This window comes from Capsicum annuum, chromosome 6 (assembly GCF_002878395.1).
Source record: "Capsicum annuum cultivar UCD-10X-F1 chromosome 6, UCD10Xv1.1, whole genome shotgun sequence".
NCBI lineage: Eukaryota > Viridiplantae > Streptophyta > Magnoliopsida > Solanales > Solanaceae > Capsicum > Capsicum annuum.
In genome coordinates, this window is record NC_061116.1 from 103782359 (window position 1) to 103802038 (window position 19680).

Sequence of the window (19680 nt, forward strand, 5' to 3'; positions counted from 1 at the left end):
CTTTGGTGCTCTACCTTAACCTATTGGCACATTGCACACTATGCTACAAACTCAGCTATATCCTTCTTCATACCATTCCACCAATAGATTTCCCAGAAATTGTGGTACATCTTGGTAGTTCCGGGATGAATAGAATACCACGCGCCATGCGCTTTAGCTATAATCCTCTGCCTCAGATAATCACCACACAAAACAAATAATCTACCCTGCAATCTCAACACGCCATCTCTTCCTTGGGAGAAAACCTCTACATTTTGTTCCTTAACTGTCTCCTTTATTCTAACTAAACTAGGATCTCGATCTTGATTCTTCTTCATTTCCGAAACTAAAAAGGATTCAAAACTACTTTGCACCAAAGTACTTCCCTCATCTGAATCAAGCAACCTAGCACCCAATCTAGCCAGACAATGCACATCACGAGCTAAATCTTTCTTACCTTTCTCTACATGAGCAACATTACCCATAGACAATCTGCTAAGGGCATCAACCACTATATTGACCTTGCCTGGGTGATACAACACACTCATATCATAGTCTTTTAACAACTCTAACCACCTCCTCTATCTAAGATTCAACTCCCTCTAAGTAAATAAATACTGAAGGCTCTTATGATCAGTAAACACATCAATATAAACACCATAAAACTAGTGTCTCCAGATTTTCGAAGCAAAGCCCATAACAGCTATCTCAAGATCATGGTTTTGGTAATTCTTCTGATGCGGCTTTAACTACCTAGAGGTATAGGCTATGACCTTACCTCTTTGCATCAATATACAACCCAAACCAATTCTAGAGGAATTATAATACACCACAAAACCATCTGTACCATCAAACAAATTCAAAAAAGGGTCTGAAGTAAGTCGAGTCTTCAACTCTTGGTAAATTTTCTCACAGGAATCTGACCACTAGAACTTAACTTTCTTTTGGGTAACCAGGTCATGGGAGATGCAATAGAGGAGAAACCATCAACAACACGATAGTAGTAGCCCACTAGACCCAAGAAACTTCTAACATCAGACAGAGAGATAGGTCTAGGCCAATTTTTTATAGCTTCTATCTTTTGGGGGTCAACTCTACTTCCTTCGGCTGAAACAATATGACCTAGAAAGGCTACAAAACTTAGGAAAAATTCACAATTACTAAATACGGTGAACAACTGGTGACCTTTAAGAGTTTGCAATACAATTCTAAGGTGATCCGCATGATCATGCTCACTGTAGGAGTATACAAGGATGTCATCTATGAACACTATGAAAAACATATCAAGATATTGCTTGAGCAATCGATTTATGAGGTTTATAAAAGTTGCTGGAGCATTGATTAGCCTAAAATACATGACTAGAAACTTATAGCGACCATAGTGGGTTTGGAAGGATGTCTTTGGAATATGACATTCCCTCACTTTAAGTTGATGATAGCCAGATCTATGGTCTATCTTAGATAAATAACTTCCACCTTACAACTGATAAAACAGGTCATGAGTTCTCAGAAGAGGATACTTATTTTTGACTATGACCTTGTTAAGCTGACGCTAGTCAATGCACATATACAAAAAACCATCTTTCTTCCACACGAATAGAACACGTGCGCCCCAATGAGAAATACTAGGCCTTATGAAACCTTTGTCTAAAAGATCTTTGAGTTTCTCTTTCAACTCTTTAAGCTCAGCAGATGCCATACGGTATGGTAGAATAGAAATGGGGTGAGTGTCGGGAAAAAGGTCGATCCCAAACTCTATCTTTTTATTGGGAGTTACCTCTGGGAGATCTTCTATAAAATCATCTGGAAACTCATTAACAATATCGATTGACAGAATAGTTGGAGCCTCAGACTTAGTTTCTTTGACTCTAACTAGGTGATATATGCAACCCTTGAATATTAGATTTTTGGCCCTGAGATAGGAGATAAAATAACACTTGGGAGATACAGAAATCCCAGACCACTCAAAAACTGGCACATCAGGGAATTAAAACCTAACCATACGAGTACGATAGTCTATATATGGATAACAAGAATGAAGCCAATCTATACCGAGAATAATGTCAAAATCAAACATGTCTAGCTCTATCAAATCAGCAAGTATGACTCTATGAAGAATATTAATAGGACAATCTCTATACACTTGTTCAGCAATAACTGACTCCCCTACTGATGTAGAAACTCAAAAAGGCTCAGGAATCTTTTCAAGACTCATTTTAAATTTCACAGCTACAAGTGGGGTCACATAAGAGAGACTTGATCCAGGGTCCAACAATACATAAATAGAAAAACAAAAGATATGGAGCATACTAGTAATAACATCGGGAGAGTCCTTCTGCTCCTGATGAAATGGTAAGGCCTAGAATCTATTCTGGCGCTGACCGCCAGCAGTGCTTGATGAAGCACCCTGAATAGGGGAGAGACGAGGGACAAAAGATGGTGTACTAATAGTTTGTGCCTGAGGTCGGGCATCTGTGGTCCCCTGCCTAGCATGCAAAAAATCTCTAAGTATGTGGCCCTGCTTTGCACAACCAAAACAACCCCTTAAATCTGTGAAACATTCATCGGGATGATCCTTACCACACTTAGCATAAGGAGGATAACGGGGCCTATTACCAATACTATTCTGTGACCTAGACATAAAAGACCTGCTCTCTTGCTCCTGCTTGCCTCTAGGCATGGGTGCACTAGCTGATAAAAGAGCTAGAATAGATGGATGTCTCTAAAATTGAGGGTAGTTTCCTCCATGGAACCTAGCAGACTATACTCATACTGCTCAGATCTAGCCCTCTTATTATTCCTTACTCTATCTCTCTCTAATCTTATTTGCCTCTATCTGCTGTGCATGCATCATTAACCTAGATAGATCCATAACCCTATGAAACATCACAGTTCTACACTCTTTTAGCACAAAACCAGAAACACCTATCACGAACTTGCTCATACTAGCTCGAGTGTCATAAATCAAATTAGGAGCATACTTGGCCAACTGGTTGAACTTCAAGTAGTACTCCTTAACAGTCATGGAGCCCTGCCTTAAGATCATAAAATCCTTAATCTCTTCTTCCCTCATATCAAGTGGAAAGAACTTGTCCAATAATGCATTTTGAAACACCTACGAAGTGATAAGAGTAGCAACCTCACCTCTACCCTTTCTCTACGATACAACCCAATCATAAGCTATGTCCTTCAACCTGTAAGACACCCAGTCAACACATTTTTCCTCAAAAACATGCATCAACAGTGTGATCTTTCTTACCTCTTCAAGGTACAACTATGGTTCCTCACTTACCTTAGACCTATAAAACTCTAGCAGATTCATCCGCATGAAATCATAGATCCTAAAAACATCTACACCACCTCCCTACTGATTTGCAAATGTGGCCTGGTTATTGGCCCAAACATTAGCGGTGACTTCTTGGGCTAATGCCTGAATGGACGCTCAAAACTTAGTATGAGACATAGTCTCATTCAAAGGATCAATAGGTAGTGCTTGCTCATCATTAGTTCCATGGGTATTCACTCTTCAAAGAGGCTTTTTCTCAAATGCGAGAGCATAAATTATTATATGAGAGTGATAACTGCAGGCATGATAGAATATGAAAGAAAGAAACAACTTAAGAAATAACTTTTTCCTAAAACATCTTGTAGCCTCTTGCTCATAGATATGGCACGCTACACACTGATGATCGAGACTCTACTCAACGCGGCTTGTCAGACTCCCTAGGACACCTTTAAAATATTAGGCTTTGATACCAAGTTTGTAACGATCCAAAATCACTTCCTGAGACACACGCGGTGCTTAAGGCTATAAAGAACCCCAAGCTAACCCTTTGAGCCTATCACTTCTCATAATAACTCATTCAAGAAGGAATAAACAAAACACTGGCACTGTCATATCAAATGAAATGGAGTACGAAGGTAATACACGGTCCAAACAACCATAATACTAGAAATCTCAATACAGCCACAGTCTGATACCTAGTCTGACAAAGCCTCTACTACTCCATGAAATCGAGAGCCATTAGGACAGGTCCCCAACTAACTCAAAATAAATAGATAGAAATAACATAAACACTCGAATACTGAAATGTCTGAAGATAGGTCCTCGAAGCAGGAGGGCTCACCACTGTGGAGATATAGACAAAGGTACTCGAAAATCACTAACGAGGCTGAGACTGAGCACCTGAACGTACATTATAAGACAATGAAGCACATAGACGTATATGTGGATCAACACTTGGGAATGTACTAAGTATATGGGGATTTATGCATTTATATTAAAACAGTACCAATACTCTTCAATAAAATAATACATGCAATTAGGAATAACTTACATGGCTTGACTAAGTCAAAATGTAAAGCTCATAAATCATGTAGAATGAAGCATGTAACGCAAATCTCGTGAGTTATTATACTTTTGCTTTAAAATCAATGCTTTTCTCTTATTCTCATTACTCATAGGATGAAGAAAGCTTAAAACAATAGTTTCAACTCATACATATATCTCATAGAGAGTAAAACTGCTTTAATGATCAAGGACTTATAACTCTTTTGAAATTAAATACTTAGAAATCGGAATCAAATAACATTTGTTTAAAAATTGGTGATCAAATCATATTAGTAGAGAAGAATACTTCCTTCTTTGGAAAATACTAAAAGGCAGTTCAATCATTTTAGAAAATATCCGATCTCAAACTTTAGGGATAACATTCTATCTCAATGGAAAATACTTTTGTTTAGAGAGTTTCTCTTAGCTGACATAAATAATGCAAGCTACATGAAGTCCAACGTCTTGTCCTTCGAAGGAAGAAACCTCATGTTGGGGAGTGGCATCATACTCTTGCCAAGAAGTATAACCTCAACTCAGTGATCACTTATCTAGGCCTTGGGCCCAATCATCTCGGCCTTAGGCCCAAAATCTCAAACCTATAGTGGCATGTAGTTCTGGGATAAGAAACCATGGTAACTTGCCAAACTCGGTGCTAAATACTAATCCATTTAGTTTATCTCGCTCATCTCATGGAAATCCACTTTCAAAATAATCTCATGGTTCATAAGAACCCAACAATCAAATCTTTAATCTTATGTGGTAGAGTGGATTTCAAAACTCTATGACCATTAGGTCAAAAAATTTCTCAATAATCTCAAAATAGTCAAATTATAGGTACTTATATCACAATAGTTCATAAAATTGCAAGTGTCAAGTAGGGCTTAATGACCCATAATTCAATCTCAAGTTAAAACTCATTATGGTGCATATAGATAGCATACAGATTCATAATTCATGTAAATATCTGGAAGTTACAGAAATTTGTTTCAAAATATCAACATACTCACATACTTGAATTTCTAGAACATTGAAACTCTTAAATTCTCAAGGAGTAACAAGATAGGGTATAAACCTAGCTTCAGTTTCTTAAGAAAAACATGCAGAATCATGCTATTTGACTTTCAAATCATGGGAAACATCAAGATATTACAATCAATAACAATGGGTGAAAAATCCTAATTCAATATCGTGTAAAATCTTATAGATTGCTGAAACTTAGAGTTTGAATAAGCCTTTGGGCACAAGGGTGAAAAGATTACCCTTGTTCAAAACCCCACTTACCTTGGACTATGAAATTTGATGAACAAGCTTGCTTCAACTCTTCTTCTTAATCTTGAGAGAGGGTTCTTGTAACCCTTGAACTTGGGTAACTTAAATCTCAACTCAATTTGTAGAATCTATGGTGAGTTCTTGGATTTCTTGGAGAAAGATTTTAGATTTGATCTTGAGGGATAAACTTTAGCTCTCTTGTATTTTGGATGATGAATGAAGCCATTTGCTTTGCTTGTAATATATCTATTTGATAAAAGAGTGGAAAACACCAAAAAGTCCCTTTAAAAATGACTTAAAAATACTAAACGGCATCTGCAACTGTTGGGGCGATGGTCCATCGCTAGCCGGACGGTCCATCGGATCGTCCGTTACACACCGGTTGGAAAAAGAACACATTGCCTTAATGTGACGGTCGAAGCAATGGTCTGTCACAATATTGATGGTCCATCAAAACGTTCGTCGCATCTTGGCGAGGATGAGACCACACTTCCTTAGTGGCGACGGTCTCATAGGTTCATCGCACCCTTGATGGTCCATCATCCTGGCCATTGCACTTGGACTTTAAAAGGGAGTTACTTTCTTGGTTGTAACGGGCTGAGTGACAGTCTGTCGAGTCATCGATCGCACCTGGGCGGTTCCGACAACTCTTAGTAAAACTGCCATAACTTCTCACCCCGATACCGGATTTGGACGAAATTGGTATCATTGGAAAGTTAATTTAATTTTCTACACGACAAAAAGTCAAATTTAAGAAAATTCGATATGGTTTAAATACCAATAACTTTGTGGGGTCTTATAGCTTCAATCACATTGTCCTTGGCACGTTATTCTTTCTCTTTATCATTATAAGACCTATCAAAATCATAATAAGAACTAGCAATTGGGTTAGTATAACAGGGAGAAAGGGAATTTGAACAATTGCTCCAATGTCCATCACGACAACCACATAAAGAACATTCATTCTCCTAATAGGATCAAGAAGTTACACATATCTCTCTCTAGGGAGCATAACTATAATCTCGTAAAAGTGAGGTCCGTCACAATATGGACATGGATCATCAAGATATAATTTTCAACTACCAAAATCACAATAGTCCCAAAATGACATAGTGATAAGAATATAATTAAAAATAAAAATAAAAATAAAAATCTATCTAACACAAGAAACATAAGAAAATCACAGACAAAATATTTACAAATTTGAATTCAAGCAAGCTAGAATTCCAAACAAACTCAATATGCCAAATTATTCCCCAGAAATGACACCATTTTTTATAAGGGTCGACCTACACATCAATTTAAGTGCCAGTCGATTTTTGTCAATATTATTACCCAACTAAGAGTAGGGGTTGAATCCACGAGGAACAATATGAGTGGTAGTTGAATAATTTGAAATAAAAGTAGCTTGTTAGGTTCAAACCTATGGTAAAAAAAGGTTTAGAGGGTTTTCAATTTTGTCCAATATTAAGGAAATTCTTGGGCTTCAAAAGGACTAATTTGAGACCTAGAATAATTAATGTATGATCAATTGTAATAGATCCTTGGACTATACTTTCCTAGGGGCAAATTTTGCATGAGAACATGATAATTCAATGCAAATTCTAATCATTGGTGATGTGGTAGGCGAGGTTTAAAGTCCTTGATGCTAGTTCTTCAACAAAACCTCAAAGATATCACTATTGAACCTTTCGAGTACTTAATGAGTGTAAAAATTAAACCCACCCAACACCTCAATTGGGTATCCCTATTTCTAAGATAACACTCATGGTATAGTCAACCTTATAATCATACTTATGTCTAAAATAGTGAAAAATTGACAATACATACCCATAAATTATCTACTATTACTTTCATTCACACATCCCTTTTTCAAGGATGAGGTGGGTTTTTAAAGTTCACCCAAAACCCCTCTTTCAAGGATGGTTTGAGCTTGCAAGAGATTGGGATTTTAATCCATCAAACCCATCTAGGAATTTGGGAATTTCACTTACAAATCATAACCAATTTAATCAATCAATAATATAACCCATCATAAAAAAACTAAAATACACAAAAATTTATCACAACCCACACACAATTGCATCCTATTCTAGCATAATCCTAAAAGGTAGGTCTAGCAAGTCAAAATAATAATAAACACAAATAAACCAATATATCCATCAAAGTTATACATAAGAAAATAAAGAGATTGAAAACCACACTTTAGGATGCAATGAATCTTCAATGGGTGATACCAAATCTACACTTTAGAGTTCCTCTAATTAATTCTTATCACAAATTAGTGCAAATTTTAGTTCCAATCCCGAAGAAATTACAAAAACCATGAACTAAAGATAGGATAATATGTAAGATAAAAGATGGATCAATAATGAGCTAAAAACCCCTATTTAAGCCCCAATTTCACATTTGCCAAATATTATAAAAATGCCCTTGGAACTTTTCCGTTCTACCGGAGTCTCTATCTCTTGACTGGAATCACGCTACCACGATAGTGATAGTCATACCACAATTTCCCTTTAGTTGACTTATTGACTGACCGTTATTGAAACCCTCAGTCTACAATCACGGTAACTGAGGGTTGACTCCTGGGCCTGTAAGTTTATCTTTTGCTATTTTTGCTTATTTCTTGTCTTTCACCTTTCTCTTATCTCATTTTTATCAAGTTTCCTTGATCATCTACTAATTTCAAATTTTACCTACATAAATAAGCATTAAGTAACAAAATAATAATAAATCATTAACAAAGCAAGATAATTTAGGCTTTAAAATACTAGTAAGTTGTCAAATTGAAGACTTATCAGTTAACCACACTGTTGTGGTATGAATGTGCACCCTTGAGTATTAACCAAGGGTGTGACTCATGTACCAATCATGAGCTTGATGCATGATAAAAATAGTCTACTCAGTTTTGAGGTTTCACTCCATACAATTGGGTAACATACAATGTGTATAAATTGGTTACGACCAAGGGTTGGCCTTGTCGTATAGAAGACAGTATGTTACCATAACATATTTCTCAAGGTATGAAAAGAGAGGTCAATATGGGTACGAGTTGAGAGATAAGGTATGACTCAAGCATTAAACCATAACGACTTCAATGACACCAAAAGTTGTTGCCTTCCCAAGGGTACAAGATTTAGGTGTTTTAGTTTAGGATATCAAGAGCTTAGGACATTCATCCATCAAACCCATTTGGTATTTGGGGCTTTTTGATGAGTGGTGAATTTATCTCTTATTTGCACTCAGCATTCATACACACTAGTATGATTTAAATATCTTAGAGAGATATATCTATGGTTAAATAAGCTAATTCACATATTTTGAATGTATATAAGTATTAAGAAAAAAATAAGCAACCTTGAGCTAAAAAAGGATAAAAAAAGGGAACAGAAGTGCAAGAGCTGGACAAGCTGGAGCAGGAGAAGGATCTGGCCCTCAGTTACTACGATCATGGGTTGCAGGCGAGTATCTTGGTTAGTCAAGTTAGTCAACCAGCGGAAATCATGATCCTTCCTCTGTGACCGAAGTAAGTGCGATCACAATCAAGTGAGAGCGAGAAATAACCCATGGGCAAAAATTTTATCTGGCCATCCGACCTTAAATCCCATTTAAGGCTCAAAAATCTTCCATTCAAGACATCATATATATCACTCTACAATGCTACCTCTCATTCTTAGTTTAGAGTTTTTGTAATTTCTTTGAGCTTCGAGAAAAGCTTGTACTAATCTTGAAATAAGACGACATTTAAGTGACTTTTAAGTGTAGATTTGGCATCACTCAGTATAGATTCATTGGGTCCTAAAACTATGCTTTTCCCTCTCTTTATTTTATTATGGATAACTTTGATGGAGATATCAGTTTATTTGTGTATACTATCATTATGATTTGCTAGATCTACCTTTTGGGATTATGCTAGAATAGGATGCAGTTGTGTGTGGATCGTGAAATATTGTTGTAGATTCTAGTTTATTAATGATGGGTTCTACTATTTCTTGGTTGAAATTGTTGGGATTTGTTGGTGAAAGCCCCAAATACCTAAATGGATTTGATGGGTGAAAATTCCAAGCTCTTGAAAGCCTAAATCATTCTTGAAAGAGGGGTTTTGGTAAAATTTAGAAACTGTCATCATCCTTGAAATAGAGATGTGGTTACCAAGGCAATAATAGATAATTATTGGTCTTAGCTTGCTAATTTTCATTATCTTAGCCAAAAGGGTGAATATGAGGTTGACTATTCCTTGGGTACAATCCTAGAAATAGGGGTTCCTAATTGATGTATTGGGTGTCTTTAATTGACAAACTCGTTAGGTGCTTGAAAAGGTCAATGAGTGAAATGTTTGAGGTTTTATTAAAAACTATCCATAAAGACCTTAAAAGTATCTTACCACATCATTAACAATTCAAATTTTCACCAAATTATCATGATCCCATGCATAATTTATCCCTGGGAAAACATTATCCTAAGATCCATTTTCATTGATTATACTATAATTGTTAGTAGTATCAAATTAGTCCTTTAGAAGCCCAAGAATTACTTTCACATTTTAAAAGATTGAGAAACCCCCAAACCATTTTGTACCATAGGTTTGAACCTAGCAAGAAACATTTATTTCTAATTTACTCAATCACCACTTGCATTGTTCCTCGTGGATTTGACCCCGGCTCTTTGTTAGGTAAATGTATTAACAACGATCTCCTTGTTCTTAAATTGATGTGTAAGTTGAGCGTTATAAAAATGGCATTGTTTTCCAGAACAATTAGGCGTATTGAGTTAGTTTAAAACTTTAGCCTACTTGCTTTGATTCAAACTTGTAAGTATTTATTTATGGTTTTCTTTTGTTTCTTATCTTAGGTAGGTTTTTATTTTTATTTCTTTGTCACTATGGCATTGTGGAAAGAATGTGAGTTTGGTAGTTGGCGATCCTATCCTGATAATTCATGTCCATATTATAATGGACCCTATTTTTGGCAAGATTGTAGATATGCTCCCCGAAGAAAGATGTATGCACCATCTCGATCTTATAGGGGGTATGATTGTTCTTTTATGTTGTGGTTGAGATAGAGATTGGAGTGATTGTCACAAATGCCCCCTCCCCCCATTATACTAACCTAATTGATAGTTCTTCTAATTTTAATAGGTCTTATGATGAAGAAAATGAATAACAAAACACGAGAAATAGTGATATTGAAGCAATTCTTCAACTTATCTTGGATAGGGTAGAATTAATGGGGGGTAATATGCATTTTATACATCAATCCATGGGAGCGTGTAATAAGAAAATCAAGAAGATAGAATACATGGGCATGGAGGTCAATTATGCAACTACTACAACCATACCCACACTTCTAAATATGCTTGATACTGAAGAATCCTCGGTGATTTCCCAACCGACCAAACAAGATATGAGAGATGACACTAAGATTGAGGAAACGGTACTATAGATGATAGAAGAAGTCGAGCAAATTCCTGATGAAGAATCTACCCTATTTTGGGGTGAAGATAATATAACTCTGAAATTAAGCGAAAGGCTTGGTTCTATCAACTTTTCAACATTATTCTTGGTGGATTTGATGAAAATATGTGCACCCAAGAAAGTGATGAATATTGGAGAGAAGCAGCAATTTCCTTATATTTTGGAGTTTGATCTTCCAAATGGGCATGCTAAAGCCCTAATTTTGATGTCCAAAAAGCTTAAAGACTGATGTCAAAGTAATGTCCTTCTAATACATTCACTATTCCCCAACAAGTGTACATAAAAGTTTGATGCAAAATTGGGAAAATGGTTTATGTCTTCAAAGTGGCGCAATCGAGCTTGCACCACAGTAATATTACTTTTTCTCCAAGAGCCACAGAGATTGGCTGATCATAAGTTGTAAAAAATATTCAAATCCTCTAACTAGAGACATAAATGAGGACTAAAAAGGCATTGTTCCCGGACGTTAAACCAAGCACTTGATGAGAGGCAACCTATCAGTTTCATATTTATGTCATTTCTTTCTAAATAAGTCATAAAATTTTAATGCTTTGAAGGTGATTAGGGTAGGTTGAAAGAAAAAAGTAGGGGAAAACCAATTTTACAATTATAGCATCCATGTAGAAAAATATGGCAAAACAGAGGAGCAGATGGACTCAGTTACCACGATCATGGTACCGCGATCGCACCAGTCAGGCCGCGATCGTACCTCTGCATCTAACTTTCCACATATTTATCAATGCGGTTTTAGGGAGCCCTTTTAACCCTTATTACACTTATGTGTTGTGTAGTGAAGTCGCTATAAGTGTTGTAGTTGGGGGTGCGACCCACCCTTGTGTATATTCGTTGGCTTGCAATACTCGAACTTAGTTCACTCAAAGTATGAAAATTTTGTGAATTGATTATTTTCAAGGTTTATTTTTCTAATTATTATAATAATCATATTGGAAGAGTAATTCCCTATGATAGCTTAATTAATGACATTCTTAAGGAAAAAAAATTGTGATTAGGTTTTGATCCATAGATGAAAGGGAAGTCTGGGTACTTATGGCATTGAGTATTTGGGACTACACGCAAACCATTAGTGAAGTCTGAATAGACATATAGTTGGTTTTCCCATATGAAGCCAATATATGAGATAAAGTGTTGGGTTGTTGCCATGGTTAGCAAATTATACATGGTGCCAATGCAAAGCAAACACCCCCTTCATCCAAAATTTTCAAGAAAAACATGGGAACGGACGTGAGAAACATTGTGATAATTCTTTTTATGTTTTGGTGATTCTAAATTTTTGACTTATGAAAATTGGTAGAAACTCTATTTTGTCTCTAGCGGGAGGGACAATTGAGCCTCCTTGGTGAATTTGCATGCCACGTTTGGTAAGCTTATTTGTTTGAATCTCATGTGTACTTGCACCATCTAGAACTTTCCTTGTTAGTCTCTCAAAGAAAATTTAGATTGTACTTGGTTGGTGAGATGATCTTAGGCCATCTTTGTGACTTTGGAAGTCCACTCTAGCCTAAAAATCCTACCATTTCTTAGATGTTATCCTTAGTCACCTATTTAATCCTTTGGAACTTTCTTTCGCAAACATATTATAAGCTATGAGGCTTTATCTTATCCGTATTTTGAACCATATCCTCCGTAAACTTAATAGTGCAAAATGAGGATAAAATCCTAAGTTGGGGTGGTGATGTTTGGAAGAGGTAACCTTGGGCCACTAAGTTATAAGTGAGCGCCTAAAATCTTAAGCATTGACAATAAGTGTAGAAGAAAAAAAAAGAAAAACAAAGGAAAGAAAAGCACGAAGTGTGCATTAAAAATAAATGAAAAGACAGTGGGTAAACCAAGAAAGCCAAAAATAGGCGGATGTTTAAAGAGTGAAAACAAAAGAAGTATCCCATGGTAAAAAAGTTTGATGAAAAAGTGTAATGATGTTTAAGGAGGGTATAGTAACTTTGTTCCCAAATAATATTCCACCCTACCCCGAACCTACATTACAAGCTCAAAAATCCCTTTGAGATCTCCATCCAAGTGTATTCATTATAGTAGAGTTTGAAAATAGGGGCAAGCCTATGGCATGGTACTTGTAAACATAGAGAATTCTTAATAGAGGGAGAGTTTAATACTGAGATTCCTTGTTGCATATTTGCTAACTTGGTGTGTGGAATTTTCTTTCTTATGAGGAGACATGTAAACAAGGTGAGGTGGGTGATTTTGTCATCTACCAATAAATGAGGCAAAAGAGGTATAATGTAGTTGAGTTCAAAGAGGAGTCATTTCTTTAGTATTAGTGATTGTTCCATGATTGCTCTTTGAAGTCTATTCCATCATTGAAAACTACGTTTTATGTTGAGAGGTGTCATAAAAATAGTCTTTCCCATGTTTGAAGAGCTATTTGTGGTAGTTATAAAGTTGAAGTCATCATGATCATTTAGGTCATCTAATTTTTTCATAATAGTGCATTTTCTCATGGTAAAAGGTAGTGTTTATTGAGGACAAGAAAAGCTTTAAGTTGGGGTGTTGATGAATGATGAATTTAACACTCATTTGCACTCAACATTCATGCACATTACAATGATTTGAATACTTAAATGAGACATATTTGAGGTTCAATCCACTAATTCCCATATTTTGCAAGTATACAAGTTCTGAGAAGAAAAGAAGCAACTATGAGCTAAAATAGGATCAAAAAGGGAATAGAAGTGTCAGAGCTAGAAAAGTTGGAGAAGGAGTAGGATCTAGCCCTTAGTTACCGCAATCGCGGGCTAAGGACCGTGATTACCGTCAGTCAAGTTAGTTAAAAAAATGATCGTAATACATACTATGTGATCGGAGTAAGTGCAATCGTGATCAAGCCTCCACAATCATGTGAGAGTGGGAAATAACACAGGGGCAACAATGTCATTTGGCTAGTCGACCCCAAATCCCATTTAGGTCTCAAAAGCTTTTATTTCAAGGCATTATATCCATCACTCTACAACCCTACCTCCCTTCCTTAGTTTAGTTTTTTTGTAATTTCATGGAGCTTGGAGAAAAATTTGTACTAACCTTGAGCTAAAAAGACATTAGAATGACTTTGAAGTGTGGATTTGGCATCACCTATTGAACATTTATTGGATTCTAAAGTGTGGTTTGACCTCTCTTTATTTTTTTATTGATAACTTTGATGGATATATTAGTTTATTAGTATTTTTTATCATTATAACTGGCTAGATCTACCTTTTGGGATTATACTAGAATAGGATGCAATTGTATTTGGGTAGTGATATATTTGTGTAGATTCTAGTTGGTTGTTGATAAGTTCTAATATTGCTTGGTTGAAATGGTTGGGATTTGTAGGTGAAAGCCCCAAATACCCAAATGTGTTTGATGGGTGAAAATACCAAGATCTTGAAAGCCTAAACCATCCTTGAAAGAGGGGTTTAGGTAAACTTTCGAAAACCTCATCATCCTTGAAAGAGGGATATGGGAACCAAGAAAATATTAGATAATTATTGGGTTTAGTTTGCTATATTTCACCATCTTAGACATAAGGGTGAATGTGAGGTTGACTATCCCTTGGGTATTATCCCTGAAATTGGGGTGCAGAATTGAGTTATTGGGTGGCTTTGATTGGCACACTCGGTATTTACTTAAAAGGTTCAATGAGTGACATATTTGAGGTTTTATATCAAAACTATACTCAATGACCTTAAACCTAGCTTACCACCTCATCAACGATTCAAATTTGCACTGAATCATTATGATCCTATGTATAATTTGACTGCAGGAAAACATAGTCCCAAGATTCATTTTAATTGATTATACTATAATTGTTCTTAGTCACGAATTAGTCCTTTAGAAGCCGAAGAATTACCTTCACATTTTAAAAGATTAGAACCCCCCAAACCATTTTGTACCATAGGTATGAACCTAGCAAGAATCTTTTATTTTGAATTTACTCAATTGCCACTCACATTGTTCCTTGTAGATTCGATGCCAACTCTTAGTTACGCAAATTTATTGACAATGATCGTCTTGCACTTAAATCAATGTGTAAGTTGAGAGTTAACTTTTACCCATAAATCCCAATAAATTTAGTTTAGTAATAGAAGAAACCATTCCAAAAATCAAGCATAAGAACATATGAATCATAAACCACATAATTTACACCCTATTCTAACATAATCCCATGAGGAATAACTAGCTACTCATGATGATAATATACACGAATAAACCAAAATCTCCATTAAATTGATTCATCAAAAGTAAAGAGAATGGAAACCATAATTTATGTTAGAATGAATCCTCAATTGGATTTGCTAATTTTCCACTTAGAAGTCACTCTAATGTGTTCTTAGCTCAGAACTAGTATAAATTTTGATCCAAGCTCCAAGAAGTTACAAAAATCCTAAACTATGGAAGGGAATTAGGGTTGTAGAATGATGGTTGTGATGCCTTGTTTAAAAGGTTATTGAGACATAAATAGGATTTGGGGTGGCTGGCCAAATGATATTTTTGTCCCTGGGGTATTTTTTGCTCTCATGCAATTGCGGAAGCTTGATCGCGATCACACCTATTTCTATCGAGGAGGATGGATTGCAATCGCCATTGGTTGACTAACTTTACTGACCATGATTTCGGTCCTCAGTCCACGATCACGGTAACTGAAGGCTAGATCCTACTCCTGCTTCAGCTTGTCCAGCTCTTGCACTTCTATTCCCTTTTTGATACTTTTTAGCTCAAGGTTGCGTCTTTTCTTCTCAACATTTGTATACCTGCAAAAATATGGGAATTAGTGAATTTAACCACAAATATGTCTCACTTAGACATTAAAATCATAGTAGTGTACATGAATGTTAAGTACAAATGAGTATTAAATTCACCACTCATCAACAGCCCCAACTTGAAGCTTTGCTTATTCGTAATTAACACTACCTTTTACGATGAGAAAATACACTTTTATGTCCAAATTAGATGACCCAAATTATCATGATGACTTTAATTTGATTTCTACCATAGATAACTCTTCAAACCTGGGTTAGACTATTGTCACGACACCCCTCAACATAACACGTAATTTTAAAGGTAGTAAAAGAGTTCAAAGAGAAATCAGGCAACAATCACTAATATTAAGGAAATGACTTCTCTTTGATCTCAACTATATTATAATCCTTTTTCCTCATTTATTTGGAGATGAAAAAATCACCTACCATAATTTATTTAGATGCCTCCTCCCACGAAAACAAAATTCACACACCAAGTTATAAAATATTCAACAATGAATTTAAGTATGAAACTCTCTCTCTTTCTCAAGAAATCTCGATGTTAACAAGTACCATGCCATATTATTGCCCCTATTTTCAATCACCACTATAATGAATGCACTTGGTTGGAGATATCAAAGGGACTTTTGAGCTTGTAATGTAGGTTTGGGGTAGGGTAGGATATTATTTGTGAACAAAGTAACTATACCCTTCTTGAACATCTAAATTATACTTTTTCATCCAACTTTTTACCATGTGACACTTATTTTATTTTTACTCTTTAAACGTGTTCCTACTTTTACTACCTTGATTCACCTATCTTTTGGAATATATTTTCTGTTCACCTCTTTGCCTAGAACATTTCATACTTTTCTTTCCTTTCCTTTCATTGGTCCCCACTTTTTCCTGTAAATTTAATCTTAAAGATTATCTCTTAGGCACTAACTTACATTCTCGTCACCCAAGTTGCCTCTTCCAATCTACACAACCCCCAACTTAGTCTTTTAGCCTCAATTTGCATTTTTTAGTCCAAGGAATATAGGGTTCAAAAGAGGGATAAGAATTGAAAGACTCATGGTTTGCAATGTGTTTGCCAAAGAAAGTTATAAAGGCTCAAAGTGGGTGACTAGGGATAATGTCTATGCAATGGTAGGTATTTTAGGCTAAAGTGGACTTCCAAAGTTATTATGATGGTCTAAGATCATCTCCCCAACAAAGTACAAAAAAAATTAGCTTTGAGAGACTAATGGGGCTTGTTCTAGAAGGTACAAGTATACATAATATTTAGACAAATAACCTCACCACACTTGGCATGCATATTCACCACAGATGCTTAATTTCCCCTGGCACTAGAGAAAAAAATATAGTATCTACCAATTTTATCAAGTGAAAAATTTGGTGTCACAAAAAGAGAAAAAAAGTTGTTACAATGTTGCTCACATTCATGTCCTTGATTTTTGAAAAACTTTTGGATGGAGGGGGTACTTTCTTTCCATTTATACCATGAATAACTTTTCTAACCATGGCAATAACCCAAGTCTTGGTCTCACATTTTGGCTTCATATGGGTAAACCAATCACATGGCTACTCAGACTTCGCCAATAGTATGAATGCAATCCCACATGCACAAAGCCACAGGTACTCATACTTTCCTTACATTTGTGATCTCGATGCTACGGGTACCCAGAATCCCACTTCATTAATGGATCAAAACACAATCATGACAGTTTTACCTTAATAATTTCGTCAATCAATCAATCATAGGCAAAGCCTCATCCAACATAATTATTCTAAGAATTAGAAGAAAACTAAAACATGAAAACAATCAATTCGCAAAATTTTCATGTGTTGAGTGAACTGAGTTCGAGTACTGCAAACCAATGAATACATACAAGGGTACAGATGTAACCCCAACTATAAGACTTGTAGTGACCTCACTAAATAACATAAAAAAAGAAGAAGGGTCTAAAGGACTCCCTAAAATCGCATTGATAACCATGCTAAAATCTAGAACAGAGGTCCAATCGTGGCCTGATAAGTGCGATTACGTTACCACGATCACGGTCCTTAATCAATTATCATGGTAACTGAAGCCACTTGATCCTCTATTTTTCCCTATTTTTCTTTATGTCCGATACACTTCCAAACTTGGTTTTCCCCTATTTTTTGCTTCCAACCTGCCTCATGTATCTGAAAAAGCATTAAAATTTCATGAGTTATTTAAAAAGAAATTTCATAAACATGAAAATAATGGGTTTCCTTGCATCAAGGGCTTGGTTTAACATCACAGCATGACACCTTTTTAATCTTCATTTGTTTCTCTGCTTAGAGGATTTAAACCTTTTGATCAACTTTTGATCATTCTATCTTCGTGGAACGTTGGGAAATTGTAAGGGCATGACGACACACATTTTATCATGCCATTTCGATGACACACATTTTATCTTTCCCATTGGGTATTGATGAGAACTTCAAGGATCTACTTCCTACACCTCATGCATTGCATTTGTTGACCGTCAAGTGGTGGGATTTATCTTGCCTGTTGTGAGTTACGAACTCCAAAATGTAAGGATTTTGTTCCTCGTCTCAAAAATTTATCATTTGCTCAAGTGGTTCGACTTTCATCTAATCCTCCAAGCATAATGTTTAAAAGTGGTTCAAGTGATGTTTTCTCCCTAATTTCGGAGTCGCATTCATCTTGATATTCTCATCTTGAAATGATCTAGATCCTACACAAAGGATGTGGTTAGTTTTGTGTTTCTACATTAGTACCATTTTCTCAAATTTGGCATCATCTCTCACGTTTGGATTTGTTGGTTGGTAAATCACCTAGGATTCATCAATGTCATGTTCATTTATAAGAATGGGCGTGGTCGTAGTATTTGTATGTTTTACCTCAATGCCCATGTATTCCATCTTCTTGATTTCCACATTACATGCCCCAATGGATTTATGTATGAGATATATATTACCCCTTGTTAATTCCACTCAGTCCAAGATAAGTTGAAGCATTGCTTCAATATCACTCTTTATGGTGTTGTGTTCTACCTTTTCTTGGCCATAAAATGTATCAAAATCATTAGAAGAACTAGCAATTGGGTTAGCATAACGAGGGTAGGGGGAATTTAGAGAATCACTCCAATGTCCATCTCGAACACCACATAAAGAACAACCATACTCCCTATAAGATTAAGATGGTGCATACATCTCTTTTCGGGGAGCATATCTACAATCTTACAAAAAGTGCGGTCCATCACAATATGGACATGGATAATCCAGATAGGATTTCTAATTACCAAAATCATATTTGTCCCAAGATTCCATAGTAATAACTAAAAACAGAAAATAACAAATAAATATTTACTAGTTTGATTAGAAGTGCAAGAGCTGGACGAACTGAAGCTGGAGTAGGATCTGGCCCTTAGTTACCGCAATTGTGGACTGAGGCCCACGATCATGGTAGTCAAGTTAGTCAACCAGCAATGACTGCGATCCATCCTCTACCACCGTAGTAGGTACGAACCCGATCAAGCCTCCGCAATTGGATGAGAGCAGAAAATGACCTAGGCACAAAAATGTCATTTGGTAAGCCAACCCCAATTCCCATTTAAATCTCAAAACCCCTTTATTCAGGGGATCACCATCATCATACTACAACCCTACCTCCACCTTTAGTTTAGTGTTTTTTAATATCTTAGAGCTTGGAGCTAAATTTGTAATAATCTTTATCTAAGAAGACATTAGAGTCACTTTTGAGTGTAGATTTGGCATCTCATTAGATTCTAAAGTGTGGTTTTCCCTCTCTTTATCTTCTTACGAATAACTTTCATGGAAATATTAGTTTATTTATGTTTATTATCGTTATGATTTGATTG